General features: G+C 48.3%; 1 long non-coding RNA gene across 1 annotated transcript; it reads right to left on the reverse strand.

Annotated features, from left to right (window-relative positions):
• Window positions 1-1703: 1703 nt before the first annotated feature.
• On the reverse strand, window positions 1704-16511 carry LOC310911171. Its single transcript, XR_014590458.1, has 3 exons — window positions 16326-16511; window positions 8622-8780; window positions 1704-4429 (listed from the first exon to the last, which is right to left on the reverse strand). It is a non-coding gene; the product is annotated as an uncharacterized lncRNA (long non-coding RNA).
• Window positions 16512-16856: the final 345 nt, after the last annotated feature.

The following is a 16856-nucleotide window of genomic DNA, read 5'->3' on the forward strand; positions in this document are numbered from 1 at the left end:
TATCCACACGACCTTTCCGCTGCTTTGGGGCGAGAGGTCATTATTTATTCCCAAAGGAAAGGATGCTGAAGGGCTGCAGGTGTGCCGTATGCTTTGTCCTCTCAGAGAATGGCAAATTCCTTTTATGCTTAACACGATTTTTAGGGGCTTTCCGAGTGTGCCGTTATTTGCTGGTTACTTGATAAAATGGTGGCTCTCTCTGCCTTCGTTTATTTGTTGTTGGGGTTTGTTACAGATATTTTCGGGTCTCTGTGTCACCCCCTGCGCCCCCCGCACTCGGAGCTCGGCCGGGCAGGACCCGGGGCTGCCTCATCGCTGGTCTCCGGCTGCCACCTCGTGGTGCTCCAGCCCGGCATCCCCGTGATCCTGCGGTGCTCCCAGCCTGTGGAGGAGCCCCGGGACAGCCGCCCTGCCGCTCCTTCCCCTCCCGGCAGCGGGAAAAGCCGCGGCTGCAGCACCGCCACCGCCTCCCTGCCGTGCTCCGGCTCTGTCCCTGCCCCAGGAGCCTGGTCTGTTCCTTTGCCCCCTCAGTATGCCCACAGACATCCCGCAGCTTAGGAAAAAAGGATTGCTTTTTGTTACGTCGGACCTGCCAGTTAATTGCGACGTGTTTTCCGAAGGAACGGCGGCGGGCCGCAGGAGGATAACGCGTTTTCCCGCAATCCCGCATCTGCTGCCACGCGCCTTTCCCCAGGGCCAGCAAACAGAGCAGGGAAAATGTGTGCGGGAGGTTACAGCCTTCCCCAGGTGTCTGTGTGCACGCCCCGGGGCTGCCGGAGCGGGGCCGAGCCGAGGACGTGCTCGGCATCACGTACTCCCCTTTTGGGAGCGGGACTCCCGCCCATCCCTTCATCCACAAACGGGGGGTGTGTGGGCAGAGGGTACCAGTCCTCTGATTCGGGGCTAATGAGGCCATGGGGGCCAAAATAAAGTGCAAACACAAACTTCGCGAATTTAGAGGCTGCGGTGGTTTCCACACATTTACTCTCCCTGTGAATGAACACTGATGCCTTGGGAAGGCTGACCTGGAATAGAGACTGGACAGAGCTAAGAGAATAATGTAGATATTTATTGAAAGGCCTTTAGGAGGGTACACCTTGGGCAGGACAAGAGCCTGGCCAGGGCAACACCCAGGGTGGACACAGAATGGTCACAAAATGGACAACTGGTCATGAGATCTTAACATTTTTATAAGTTTTGGTCCATTTGGTCCAATTGCATATTGCAATTTGTAATTGTCCAGTTACAGCCTCAGGCTGTGAGGTCCCATCGTTCTTGTTTTCTTACTTCAGTCCACCATTGTTTGTGCTTTTGGGCCTGAAAATTTGTAACTGTTGTCCTTGGTCTCCAGCAGGAAAAGGATTTGTTTTGTCTCCCTACTCTATGAAGAGAGCTCACTGACATCAATTTGAGGCTCAGAACTGCACTCCTGGGCAGCACAGAATCTGCAAAACATGAAAGCTAAAACTTAAGGCATCATTTCCCCCCTTTAGAGGCTTGACAAGGCCTTTTCCTTGTTGAGTCACTATTTAAAATATTTACTAATAATGGGTCTTCTATAACAAATAAGTATCTAATAATAATAATAAACAAACAACTAACAATAATAAACTTGTAACAATAGATAAATAATAACACTAAACATCTAACAATAGTAAATATCTAATGATAAATATCTAGCAATAATAATAATAAACAGTAATTAACATCTAACAGTAATAATGTCTTGTACATTATTACTGTATCATGCAAAGAAGAATAATGATGGTTGTTAACAGTTCTTTAGGTACAGAGAAGAAGTCATTTAAAGCATGTTTTTGTCTGCATCAGTCTCTGTTTTTACAGATGTTTCAGGAGTAGAAGCCTTCTTAACTCTGGAGTAGTGAGTCCAGGGTCCTTTGTCAGCAATTTTGACTGCAGTGAGGGTGGTCAGCAGAACTTGGAATGGTCCTCTCCACCTGGCTTGTAGAGGATCACTGTCCCACCACTTAATCTAGACCCATTCTCCAGGTTGGAAGGGATGTGCAGGTGTGTCCAGTCCTATAGGTCTGGATAGCACAATGTGAGTCTGGAGCTTCTGCAAAGTGGAACCCAAAGCCATTAGATATCTCTGTAAATCAAGTTTCCCCTTCCTGTGAATTTCATCTGGAATATGTGGGATCTGATATGGTCTGCCATACAGTATTTCATAGGGACTGATGCTATCCCTCCACCTTGGCTGTATGCAGATCCTCAGTAAAGCCACAGGCAAGGCCTGAACCCATGTCATGGATGTTTCCCGACAAATTTTGCTAATTTGTGTTTTGAGAGTCCCATTCATACGTTCAACTTTACCATTCCCTTGGGGTCTATAAGGTGTATGCAGATCCCAAGTAATTCCCAAAATCTGGCTAACTTCTTTAACCACTGATACAACAAAGTGTGGTCCCCTATCTGATGACATTCTCAAGGGAAACCCAAACCTTGAAATTACATGACTGAACAAAACTTTCACCACTTCCTTGGCTGTGTTAGTGCGACAGGGGTAACTCAGCAAAATCTATTTGCCAGTAATCTCCAGGAAGATCCCCTGCTTTTGTTACTGCTCTTTTCCTTGTGTCAGGGTTGTTTTTCCAGCAGATTTCACATTTGCTCACTACTGATTGTATAATGTCATTCCCTTTCCTATTACTACCTTTTTTAGATGTTTCAGAAGTTTTCAGCCCTGAAATGTGTGTTTTCATGTTCTCTCTGAGCTAGATCTTGAAAGATCAGGGGTGGAACTACAACCTGATTTGCTGGTGTAACAGCCCACCCACTTTCTGTGCTCTCAGCCTTAAGAAACTTGATTAGCTTGTGGTCTGTTTGGTCATATTTTGGGGTGAACCCCGGTAAGTCAGTCCCATTTTTGTGGAATTACTGTGAGAGTACCTTTTTCTGCAATCCCTCTTGCTGCTTTATCAGCAAAGCGATTTCCCAGTTCTGGAGTGGTTTTCCCTTTTTGGTAACCTCTACAATGCATGATATAGCTACTTCTGCAGGTTTTTTAATGCCTTTTAAGAGGGCAAGTATTTGTTCAGCATGTTTGATTTGATTACCTTGAGCGTTCAGAAGTTTTCTCTCTTTCCAGATGGCTCCATGGGCATGGACAACACTAAATGCATATTTAGAGTCAGTTTACCTTTTTTTACTATATATTTACCTTCTTTCCTTTGCTCAAGTCTAGGGCTCTGCCAGTGCAATCAGTTTGGCTTTCTGTGATGATACATCTGCTGGCAGGGCCTTTGCCTTGATCACCTTATCCTGCTTGCGTGGTTACTGCATAACCTGTCATCCTTTTGCCATTTCTCATCAAGCTGCTCCCATCTGTAACAGGCTCCCAACCTGGATTTTCCAGGGCCACATCTTTCAGATCAGGTCAGTTGGAATAGACTTCTTCAACTGTCTGTAAACAGTTATGTTCAGGCTCATTGTCAATTAAGGTGGAGGACAAAAACATGGCAAGGTTAACAACAGAAGTTGTTTTCAGGGTAACATCATCCTGTTATAACAACAGTGTTTGATATTTAAGCATCCTGTTATTGGACAGCCAATTCCCCCCCGCTCCTTTTGTTCCAGTACAGCTGCTGGCATGGGGTACTTACACTACAGTGTGTCAGCCAAGGGTGAGTTTTTGGGCTTCCTGGGTCAGGCATCCTGGCCAGCCTTGGGCACCATTGTCTGTCTGTTTGGAAAAGTGGGCCACAGCCCTCCCTTGGTTCCCAGGGCACTGGGATAGTGCCCCACTTGACAAGACCCTTCTCCTGCCTTTTTTCTCATATTTTAGCCTAATTGACAGAGGAAATGTAAAAGGATATGAGCAGCAGGGTCAGAGGAAAGCCCATGGCACACCAGTCATAATGCTGATGAAAAGAAAAAAGAAATCACAATCTCCAGCACAATTGCACTCACTTTCCCCCCATCAAACATTACTTTAAATTCCTTGATGAATGAAACCACAAAAATTTAACCCTTTCTACCCTGCTCAGCGTGCTCATAGCTCACATCACTCTTTTGCCTACCAAAGGGGTTTGATCTAGCACCAGCTTTACACACAGCTAATTATAATTGCTAATTAATAGAGCTGCTTGCCGTGGCTGCAGCACACAAGTCTCTAACAGGATCCAGGCCTAACAGTGTCTTCATGCAAACACTCACCTGCTGTCACTCTTGTTGCTACATTATTTCTGAGCACATGTTGATATCTCAGATGGGATTAAAAACTCAGTCATAGACATGAAACAGTTCCTAAAGCAGCCTGGACTTGTTGTTGACACAAATTAGCTGTTCCAATGCCTACCCGAGCATGGAGATTTCTCACTCTGAAGAAGGTTGTGCAGCTCAGCCATGACTCAAGGTGCAAGTGCTGGGGAAATTAAGGTCTTCTGGGGTGCTGGTTCCTCAGTCCTGACTAGAAAAGAAAAACAAAACAAAACAAAACACACTTAAAAAACCCCACTTCTCTATGGTCAGAATTTGCTTAGACATTTTCAGAAAGTCCCTCTCACAATGGGGCTGAATTTTTACATTTGGAGCAGCGCGAGGTTGTGTTCTCTGAACCATTTCCTTTGCCAGTGATGCTTTGGGCCACTCTACTCTCTCCAAGCCATGTAGTCAACCACCACATCTCTCTGAGAGGGAGGAGCATGCCCCATTTTTAATCCAGGCTTTCCTCCCTGCTAGAAAGATCCCTGTGGCCCATGGGTCGCTTATTCCCAGACAGGAGGTGGGAAATGATGGGAGCATGGTGCAGCCTGCTCACACCCAGGCTGCCCCCAAAAGCTGAGTGCTGTGGCACTGCTCCCTGTGGGGATGGGGGTGGCACCTTCTGTGTTTGCTGGCTTGCTTTAGCTGCCTGTGAGGGTTGCACCATGTCCAGGGGGTCTCTGCTGGCCCATGGAGCTCCCTGGGGAGGTGGCTTGCCCAAAACAACCAACACCCCAAGCCTGGTCCCACAGGATAGCTGCATGTGGCCCATGTGGCAAAAGGAATTCTCCTGCCTGTGCTCCAGCACACTCTCCTCACTGTCACCATTGCAGATGGCAAGAGCCAAGCCTACAGCTGCTCCCAGTCCACCGCCAGCAGGAGACAATCCAGAGCGTGTATTCCTTGAAATCACACTGCAGGGAATGGCGCAGGCACGGGGCGTGGTACGAGCACCAGCCTGTCCCAGGGAACGGGGACAAGGGGACAAGGAAACGTCACCAGGTGCTGCACACCAGGTGCTGCTGTGCTGGGCCGGGCTGCTGGGCAGGGCTGTGCCCTGGGGGCAGAGCAGGGCCCGTCCTGCACGGCTGGGGACAGCTCTGCCTCCCCCGGCCCCGTTCTGACCAGTCCTTGCCCCTGGTGTCCCGGTGGCTGCCCCTGGTGTCCCGGTGTCTGCCGGCACACCCGAGGTGCTGTGTGCTGCAGGCTGGCACAGAAATCTCCCGGGTGAGCGCTGAGCCCGGGGCAGCCTGTGCCGGGTCCGGGGGAGCTGAGCCCGCACCACCCCCAGGAGAGCCGAGCTGCACAGCCACTCGCTGCTCTCCCAGTTTCCCATTCTTTTCTCATTTTCCTCTCGCCCCTCCTGACGAGCCCCAAGTCCCTACGTGCCGGAGCAGGGTGAGAAGGCTGACACGATTTTTCCAAAGCCCCCGGCGAGTGGTGGGACCCGCGGCCCTGGGCTCCGCCAGCTCCTGCCCCGGCAGGCAGCGGCAGCCGCTCCCCCAGAGACCGGGAGAACAATACGGAATACCAGATCCGCCGCAGGAATGCGGGAGATACCGCGGCGGGGGGCCCTGAGAGCCTGGGCAGCGTTTTGCTCACGGCTTGGCCGCAGTCCAGGGGATGGATGCCACTCGGGCCGCGCTGGCGGTGGCGGTGGCGGGGGATGCGCGGGGGATGCTCGGGGGATGCACAGGGGATACACGGGGGATACACGGGGGATACACGGGGGATGCGCGGGGGATACACGGGGGATGCGCGGGGGATGCGCGGGGGATGCGCGGGGGATACACGGGGGATGCGCGGGGGATACACGGGGGATGCACAGGGGATACACGGGGGATGCACAGGGGATACACGGGGGATGCACAGGGGATACACGGGGGATGCGCGGGGGATGCGCGGGGGATGCGCGGGGGATACACGGGGGATGCGCGGGGGATACACGGGGGATGCACAGGGGATACACGGGGGATGCACAGGGGATACACGGGGGATGCGCGGGGGATGCGCGGGGGATACACGGGGGATGCACAGGGGATACACGGGGGATGCTCGGGGGATGCACAGGGGATACACGGGGGATACACGAGGGATGCACAGGGGATACACGGGGGATACACGGGGGATGCACAGGGGATACACGGGGGATACACGGGGGATGCTCGGGGGATACACGGGGGATGCACAGGGGATACACGGGGGATGCGCGGGGGATGCGCGGGGGATGCGCGGGGGATGCGCGGGGGATGCGCGGGGGATACACGGCCCCCCCGGGTGCCGGACAGCAGATGGCAGCCGGACACCGCCGCACGGCCCCGGAGAGCCCGGGGAACTCCTAATGAATGACATGTGCGGATCCCGGCCGGGGGGCAGAGCCGCGGATGCTCCGCGCGGGGGTTTCACCGCCCCACGCCCGGAGCGCGTCACCCGTGTACGTGCAGCACCGCACTGCTGCTGCTTGGCCACAACACCCACACCCGGCAGCGCCCGAAGCCTCTGCCTGGGGTGCGCTGGCTCCCAAGAGAGGAGGGAGAGGAGAGGAGAGGAGGGGGCAGATGATGCCGGGCTGTCAGCACAGCTGGGCATCCGCCTGGGGGCTGCACCCCGTTCAGGGCACCGAGACCGGGGTCTGCACCGCCGCTGCCAGGGCCTGACACCCCAATTACAGAGTCATTGCTCTGTTGGGTAACATTTTCCCTCAATGACTTAGGAACTTTAACCCAATTTTGAAATGTAGGGGAGGCTGAGCTGGGTTACCTTAGCTCAACTGCTCGTGTCATAAGCCCTTGAGAAGTAGGACTGGAGGTTTTTTTCCTCCATAAACCTTTTGTTGGCTCAAAAAAAAAAAAAAAAAAAAAAAAAAAAAAAAAAAAAAAAAAAAAAATCCTTGTTTTTTTCCTTAGCTCAGACACCAAGAGGGGGAGTTTTCAACTTCCAAAAATAAATCAAAGACACCACGATGCCTGCAGGGTATTTGTTTCTCCATAGGAACGTGAACCTGGTGGTTTAGTTTAAGGGAGGCTAAGCTAACTTTCACATTTTCTACATTCCTCCTTTTCCTGATAGATCAAGATCGACAGGTTTGAGCTGTTGTTTTAATGAAAACCTACTACTCCTGAGAGGGTTTCCTGTTTTAAAGAGATGGTGTTTCAGAGCTACAAAATTCCAAACAATTTGACTTGCTATCACCTTCATCAGGTCCTTTAACCTCCTTGTGCCTCTGCTGGGCATTGATGAAAGAGGGGTGATGTTCACCCAGTAAGAAAGCACAGAGACATCTGCAAAACAGGGAAGTGTCCCTAAAAAGAGGACTCTTTGACTGATAGCCCAAACCTGTGCTCACCTGGTGCAAATCAGAGATTGCTGAGTGAGGCCTGAGAGCACCATTTATACCAGGGAACGACCAGAGCCCCCTGGCACCAGCCCCTTGCAGTGTCACCTCCAGCTTCTCCACCTTTATTCCTGATCCCTGACAGCCAGAAAATCTCCTCGGAGCTCTTGGGTAACCACCACAAATTGAAGCAGCCTTTAGCTTCTAAATTAACTGGGGTTAAATCACCACATAGCTACCCCCAAAGTTTCATGGAAATTAAGGCCAGCACTCCAGCCAAGCCTTCATTTGTCATCTCTCATTCAAGCTGCTGAATCAATCCCAGGTAGGTTTTCCCCTCCCTTGTGCATGTGGAGCCCTGGGGTAAATCTAAACATGACCAACCTCAAAAACTCTGGAGAGTTTTCAGAGCTTAAGCTCTGCAACTCAGGGCAAGTTTGGGGGTAGGTGCAAATCCCTTCTTGAAGGTTCAAGTGCTTGTTTTAAAGTCACAAGTATAACAGGACTGCCTGAATAAATTTTTGACCCTGGAAACTGAACTTCAGCTCCCAGTTTTGTTAATTCTGCAATCCAAAATATTTTCTTTGCTTCTTTTTTTCCCCTTGACTTTTAAAGGCAATTAGGATTTTCCAACTGTTCTAACAATTTAGAAGCTCTAATATGTAAAAACACTTTCTTGTGTTACAAAAGGTTCTCCAAATTGTAAAATGCATTACAAAGGGGAGGAAGCCAGCCCCATGTACACTGTTTGGGCTGCTCTTCTGGCAGAAAATGACCACTGGCAGCGTTCAAGGCACGGAAAAAGGACTTATCACCCAGATCCTTCAAACAGTCAAAACCGCCTTAGCTGGGCAAACCGGCCCTGATTTCTCAGAACTAATCCCTGGAGGTGCAGGTCTGCTGACGTCAAGCCTGCTGTGATTATTGCAGGGCTCACAGCCCTTCAAACATTCTATCTGCAAGCTCCAGTCCAGCCCACTGCACAGAGAAGCTCTTCAAAAGTTTCTGATAGGGACGGCTGGGACATGAGAATGTTGAGGGCTCTCGACATCTCTCTGCTCACCTGCTCCAACTGTGCAGCCAAGGCTTTTAGGGATATTTGAAATTCACACTTCATGAAGCCAGTTTCTATCCTGCTTGACTCAGAAATCCTCCTGGAACATTACTGCTTCCTGTCTGAGCTCCTCTTTTAAAGCCAGGTTCTCTGCCTGCTATCCGAAGCCTATAAAAAAGGAGAGGACAGCAAAGCTCAGGAAAGCATTTATCTGACATGTAGAGGCTCACAGGTGCACCAGGAAGGAATGCACATGCCCATCAGGAAAATAGGAAAGGCATTAATGATTTTCAAAGCTAGACTCTCACTTGTTATTTCTCTCTGGCTTTTATTTTTGAAAAACTTGAGGATTCCTTTTATCAGGGAATGTTTCCTGAAAAGTTCTTGCAGAAAGAGCTTTTTTTTTTTTTTTTAATTTTTTAAATCCCTTTGCATTTCAGGTACATGAAGCACTTCATAAGTCGCTCCCTGGGTACTGCTCAAGGACAGGAGTAATTGGGATTTTGGAGGATGCTGAGTATATCAGCTTGCTGGAGGAGCTGGAGCAGAGCCAGCAGCTGTGATGAACCAGCCCTCTGCCAGTGATGGGATGGCACATCCCTGCCCCACTGAGCTGCCAGGGAGCTGCTTCCTCTTGGATGCAGAGCTGCACATGGGCTCATTTTCTGCTTCCCCCTGTTCTGCAGTGCAGACATCTCCCAGGGTCCAAAAACTGCAGGATGAAAAACTCATCCTTCCTTCTGGCCCGGATCCTGGACAGACATGTGCACATGCTTAGTGCTGAGCATGTGAGTAGCAACACCATCTCCATGGAGCAATCCACATACTTGAGCCTCTGCACATTTGGGAGCAGGGGAGAGGAGGACACTGGGTTCTCTGGTTGCCTGTTTTACATACCACTCCTGGAGATCCCACCCAAAAGAGAGCCGCGCAGCAGGATGGCGCTGAGCTATACAGCTATTTTTATTTCTATCTCTCGTGGCCTTGCTGAGACCTGCTATGAATTATCTGGGATATCACACCCCAGACGAGTCCAAACAACAGGTCTGCTGCAGACTGTCTGTGTTTAGAGGGGTGATTTAGTTACTGCTTTCCCCCCACCCCGTCTTCTTCCTTATTCCCATTAGTGACACATTGGCTGCAAAGAAAACTTATTCATGCTCTAGAAATGTAATATTTACTCAAAACAATTTTTATTTGGCTTGGCTTCTTCCCAGTGCCATAAAGTGATAGCCAACCCCAAGTGCTTACATAGACAACATGTGCATCTGAGTCATATTTATGATCCCCGTTATAAAAAGACAGAACCTTGTTGTTTGGTGCAATAGGATGGGACTGAAGGCATCAGCACGTCTTGAGCATAGCCTGTCTCTGGAATCTGCAGAAATCTGCCATGCTCCAAATTTAGAACTTGTGGGTGGGAGCTCGGTCAGGAGCCAACTTTTTATACCATTACATCACAGGAATGGAGGGCTTCGTGCCAAGGATCCAAGGAAATTAATAAAGAGCAGAGGCTGTCCAGCTGTTTGAATTTAAAGTCATGGCAGAGAGGTAATTATTAATAAATATGGCTTTATTCGGAACATCGTAATCTCGCCGCTCAAATTGAACATATCCCCTCTCTTTACTGCAGCTTACTGTTCTGTTAGAACTTGCAAAGACAATAGGAAGGAATTAACTTCTGTAAGAGGGCGGCCCAGGGATGCTGGGATCCCTCTCGACAGGGGCCATGCTCCAGTGATGGCTCTCCAGCTGAGCACAGCTCTGAGCGTTTGCTGGGGCATCATCGCTTCCCCGGCTGTGGGAGGGGGCTGGAACGTGCCGTGCATTCTTCCAGCTAAAACACACAAGGTCCCCAATGGACAGGGATCAAAGCCATAGACAGCTAATTAGAAGAGAAATTCAATTTGTTTGACCTCCCTGTGCTGGGGCAGCCAGTGCAAGCTCAAATGTCACAGCCTCCAGGGAGCTGATGGTAAAGCACTCGGCTGCTTACCAAGAGGCACAGAGTGACCTGAGCAACCTTCCATCCTGTTTGGGATGCACTGTGTGTGACTATACCCCCTGCAGGGCTTGGCCCTGGGTGCAGAGTGTGGCTGGGGCTTGGGGAAGGGTTGTGCTGGTGCTGGGAGGGGGCCACTGCCCCGTGCCCCCGCAGATTGTGGAGCCCAGGGCTGCCACACGCCGCTTTTGGCACCTCAAAGGCACAGCACAAACCACAGGCACCTTCCCAGCTCCAGCCTGCAGCCCCCAGCAGGACAGGCTCTGCAGGAAAACACCTGGCTCTGCACACAGAAAGGGGTCAGGGGTCTCAGTGCTTGGTCTGCATGCCAAGGGCTGAACACAGGCTTGCCATGAAACATGCAGCCAGGAGAATACAGCAATGTCTGTGGAAAAGGGGCTCCCCTGATGCTCAAACCACAGAAATGTTGGTATGCAGCTTCAGAGATTTACAGCTTATACTCTCCTCAAGGGTATGCAAAAGCTATGAATAATTAAAAATATGGCTCTGGGTTCTCTAGGAAGTTCCCCATTTCCATTTTACAGATAAACAAGCTGAGGTAGAAAGCAACTGAAAGCTACTTTGGTGGAATGATACTGTCAGCAAACCAAACATTAGAGTTCCCTGGGAGATGCTCTTGCACCCACAGATACCCCATCGTGCTTGCACATCTATTTCTTGCAACAGCACATACCAAACAGCTTTATGCATCCGTGCCTCACCAGGAGCCAGCACAGCAAAGACCAGCATCTGCAGCTTCCAACAGCAGCCCCTGCTTTTGTCTAAGCACACATACACATTAAATACTTAAAAAAAAATCAGTTTAAAAATTATAAACAGCAGGTTAAAAAAAAAACCCTGAAAGTAATCCCTTCACGATGTGGTCACAGGGTGACAATTTCCACAACGGAAAGAAGAGAGTCACTGATAGGGATAAAAAGCAGAAATCAAGTCAGTTCCACTCAATGATCTTAGAATCATAGAATAGTTTAGGTTGCAAAGACCTCTAAGTCATTCCTCACTTCTTAAATGTGGTGTTTTGATCTGCAACACAGGCATGGACATGCAGGGAGTGTTACAAAAAGTCAGGCTGCTCTAGATTCAGCAGGATCTATTCCTGGACAAACCTCTTGTATTTTACCTAGAAAAATACGATGCCTATCACCCATTCCTGCCAGAGAACCCATGGAGACATCCTGGCCCCTGATCAAGTACCATGCTGTGTATTTTTTCTCCCAGCCTGTAGCTGCTCATGCTGGACTGTGTATTTTATGTTTTTGTGAACAGCTGTGAACATCTGAAGATTAAAACCCTCAGGTTTATTAAACATCCCACTTATGGTCAAGAGATGCCCTCCTGTAACACATTAGTCACACGGAGAAGCTGGAACACTGCAGTGGGTGAGGAGAGCCTTTGGATGCTGATTCCCTGTGGGACAGGAGACCTTTCTGGGTTCTTTCTGGGAACCTGGAGTTGAACTGGCTCCTGGAGCTGGCTTGTGCACGCTGAGAGCATCTTACATGGGTCTGGAGCACTTCCCCACCTCAACAATGGCATGAGGAGACTTTGAGGAGGGATAATACAGAGTCTTCCTCAACTGCAAAAATACCTGTAATACAGGACTGGAAAGGATGAATGGACTTCAATGAATGGATAACTTGCAGAGAAATTAAAATATATATATATATTGTGGCAAAAAACACCCCCCAAAGTATCACCAGATATTTGCCAGAGGAAAAAAAGCAAAAGAATTTTCACTTCCAACATGAGTGCCCCCAGTAGGTTCAGGCTGAGGAGTGAACTTGCCATTTTACCTGCAGTCTTACATTGTTTGGTACCCCAGAGCTTTCTAGTGTGTGGTCCTCTTGCATGAGAGAGTCTGCAATGGCAGTGCCACTGCTCCTTCCACATGTGGATAAAGGTGGAAGAAAAAAGTCAGCAAAATGAGCAGTCTTTAGAGTACCTTCATGCACTCCAGAAGCTGGGAATGCCCCCCTGTCAGAGCCAGGCAGGGGATGCTCGTTGTCCCTAGCCTTCCTTTCAGATTTTACAGGACAGTAACCTCACTCCCTGGAGCACTGCATTAGACAAGCAATTACTATTAGCAAGTGATTCTAAGGAAGAATGCTTCAAGCTATAGCCCAACACACTTCTAACCTATGGCCAATCTCCAACTCTCTTCCCACTGAAGAGCAATCCCTCCTGCCCCATCTACACTTCTTAGAAATGCAGTGAGCATTTAAAATTTTGGAGACCTTGCCCGTTCTTATAACAGGGCAAGAGTCAGACTTACAAAATGCTATTCATGCTGCTTAGAAACTTCCTTCCCAGAAGTCCCCTTGTTTCCAGCAGACAATCCCTTATTTCACTACTAGTTCTAGATGCAGCCAAGCATCATCCTATTTAAAAGTCATCTTCCAACAGCAGCAGCAATAAGCACATTTGGCCAGCTAATTCACCTTCTGCAGTCACGGAGCTGGACTAACAACCTGCTTTATCTCCTGGCAGTGTAGCTTGTAAAACCAACTCCAACTGGTAGCAGAGAAATACATAAAACATGGAGAAGGGTTTTATGAGAAGGTGAGTTTGTGACTTCTTATTTTGACTTGTTTCCATGTGATTCTTAAAAGTCCTAAACCCTGGAATTAAGGAACCTTGGTTGTGCCTGATTTTCCAGCAGTTTCTTTAAAAGATGAGTCATTTGGAAAGCACGGGAACTGTCAGAGTAATTGCTTTGATGTCTTTTATAGAAATTCGGGATGGATTTGAACGAAATGAGGGAAGTGCTGTTATTTCCTCTTGGGATGGCAGCCTGACATGCCTGGTGCTGTTACACAACGGAGCGAGCAAACAGCAGTGCACACGCGAGCCCGGCAGCGGCCGAGGAGCTTGTCCTCCTAATCAAGTTTAGATCTGGATGCTGATGGACTCAGCAAACAAACACTCATGTTTATTATAACAGAATGAACAGAATGTACCGCAGAGAATATGACTCACTTTTCCATAGGACGCCGCTCTGTTCTCCGGGTTTGGATAAGGAAATGTTGCACCTCTCGCTTACAGTTTGTTTTACAAAGCTTTAATGAGCCTGTCCCAGCGAGCTGTCGCCCTGCCACATAAAACCCGATTCATTTGCCTTTGTGCAAACAAGCGTGGCTTTTGACAGGGCACCCTGCACTAGGCCCTGCTAAATCAGCCAGCCAGACTCACTCACAGGTGGTTTGAGTCTGGAGCGCTTTCTGAAACTAAAATATGCAGGCAGCCCCAGCAGTGTGTCGGCTGTTTTCCCTTGGGTGACAGGCTGTCCTGCTGCATCCAAAGTACCCCTCCTCCTCCTCCTCCTCCTCCTCCTCTGCGGGACAGAGCCTGCCTTTTAAACTGGGCCTTTAAAACCATGGCTTTCCATAAAAAAACGGTTTGTTGAAAGCAGAGCTCGGGGAAGGGGCAATGAAGAAATGATCACATTTTTATTTCAAAACTCATAAAAACTCAAAAAAATAGCTGCCTGTTAATTCACAGGAAATTCTGATTAAAGTAGGTGTCCTTACAAGACCCTCCTGCAAGAAATTCAAATGAAGGGAAGGGGAGGGAAAGAGAAAACTTTTAAGTAAACAAGTGAGAAGAGCCAGGGAAAACAAGAGCAATAAGCAGAGTCTCAGGTGGCTGACTTGGCAGAGCGGGGTGTGAAGGAAGGAAGAGGCTGTGGGACAGCGAGCTGCTGGCGTTTACAGTAGTCAAGAAGTCTCCAGAGTTTGTGACTTTAACCACAAGTTGCTTAACAATACTGTATGATCCTTCTCCTTTGCATCCAGCCCCAGCCGTGGCGGTAAATCCCTCTCTGAGTCAAGAGGAGGGATGCAGGTGCAGGGTGGTGGTGTTGGACAAAGGAGGAGGAGGAGGAGGAGGAGGACTGGCAGAAGGGCTGTTCCACTGCCCCCTGAAATTACAGGAGTCGTGATGAGAAAAGACAGCTCCTGGCTCAGGTCTCAGTCCCTGGATAGGAGAAGGCTGGTGAGTAACAAGTTTGGGATTGAGGGGCTGCCCTGTGATGTAGGAAGGGCCACTTACAGCTAGAAAGAATTTCCCCCCCCCGCCCCGAAGTCAGTGAAGGCCTTCCAGTGCCAGAAGAAAGTCATGAGAGAAGAGAAATATTGTGTTCATCCCTTCCCAGCAACAGATACAGGAGAACAGAGGATCCACTAGCAAAGAAGTGAATGTGAACTGGCACTTCAGAGACCAGCTTGTTGCTGTGGCTTTCTACCAGGCATTGAAAGTTACTGTGAAAGGCACCCTTGATTCATGTTTGTGATGGAGATTAACCTTAGCTAAGAATTTGCAATTTAGAAAACCATTTCAGATTAAGAAATGAAATATTCTCCAGGCTGAAGACTGCTCAGGTTATGTGTCTCACCCCTATGGGAATTTGCAAGGATTTGCAAATACATTGGTTTAAAGCTGCAATAATGGAGAAACTAACTGAATGACAGAAAAGCAAAGCCTAAAATAGTTACCATTAACCCCAGGAGGGCTGGGGGTGTGTTGAGCTGTGGTTTTCTGTGCTCTGTAGTGATGTGTCATCATAAAAAGCCTACATTTAACAGCAGAACAATGCTGTGCATGGTGTCACCTTCCCAGGGGCTCACTGTGCAACAGCTTCTCCAAACTGCTCCATTTCCTCTGCTGAAGCAGCTCATTTTAAAAAAAAAAATCCTCATACAGCTGGGAATTATAAAATTCTGCAAGAGCCTGTGATGCCAAGGACCTTTATTTGGAGGCACACCTCCGTTCCTAGTGCTTTGGAAGTTGGTCTTTTCCAAAAATCTTTCTATAAATGCTAAAGAAAGGATGGATCTGGCCACAGTCCATTCAGCATGAGTGATTATATCTTAAAGGGATATTCTCTCTCTCTTTTAAAATTCCAATTCTTCTTAAAAATTCTAACCCATCTTTGTGATGGGTTAAAAAAAAACATCACGAAAGAAACAACCCTTGTGCCTAGCCTATGTCAGTGTCTTAGCTGTATAAATTTAAACATTCCATTGTAAGCTAAGATTATCTTGCCTCTTGCCCACTGAGACATGTGGGTTTGGCTTTATAAGACTCCATAACTGGCCTGCTTGAACCCTGTCCAGCAAGTTTTCATCTAAATTGATTAGGACTTGGAACGTATTTTCTTGGACAAATTGTGTTCTAATGAATAGAACACTCCCTCACAGCTGCCCTGCCAGAAAGCCAAGATTTTTTCTGTCTAAAAATCATCCCAAAGTGACCCTTAGACAAAGTTCAGAATCCATTTTCATTTTTTTTAATTAAGAAAAGGTTTGCTTAATTCCATTCCATACATTTCACCGCTAGGCAGCTGACACACGATTCCCCCTAAACATTTTATTTTAAAGAATTTGGTTGTGATGTCAGGTCTGCCACAGACAATACATTTCCAAACACACTGTTTACATTAAACACAAAGCATGAGGATGGTTTCAGCAGGAGGAGAAGCCTCTCTCATCCCTGTACCTGTAGATGGCACATAGAGCAAAATCAAGGTCGGCTCTATTCCCCACACGATAAATTTAAACATTAATTATGACAAACAGGGAATATCACTATAACACCTCGCCCAAGCACCAGAGATTTCCACAGTGCCCTTCTCCAGGGACAAGACTCCCCAAGAGACCCCTCCTCAGCCCCAATAAGTATCTTCATGAGCTCACCTTCAAGTCCAAAAGTAGACTGGCTGGGAATTCCTGCCGTTAATTATTGCTGGCTAAATGAAGACAGCACTTCCCCTGGCCACTCTGGAATAAAAGCTGTCCCAGTTAGGATGAATGCACCTTTTCTTTTTAGCATTTTGCTCTAAAGTTGTTCTCCCAGATGTCCCGGCTTGAAACCTCAGTAAATGTTTGTGTTATGATTAGTCCATCTGGAATTTTTATTCTATGACCACTCTCATGGTAGACAAGTAGGATTTCATTCAATCCAGAATACCCAGGGGACATCCATGGTTACATCATATTGCTTATCTCCTAGCAAGAGTATTTCTAGGAACCAGGAGTACAATTTGAGACAAGATCAGATCCTTTCTCTTCTTGCAAAAGATGGTTCTAACCCATGTGGAAATAATGTGTCTTCACCATGTTTTCAGGACTTACACGTGGCACTCAGAAAATAAATACATATGCAGGAATTGAAGGGAACTGGTCTTTCAAGAAACACAACTTCTCAAGTCTTTAAACAATGGTTAT

The sequence above is a fragment of the Zosterops lateralis genome (assembly GCF_965231275.1).
Source record: "Zosterops lateralis genome assembly, chromosome: 6".
Taxonomy (NCBI): Eukaryota; Metazoa; Chordata; class Aves; order Passeriformes; family Zosteropidae; genus Zosterops; species Zosterops lateralis.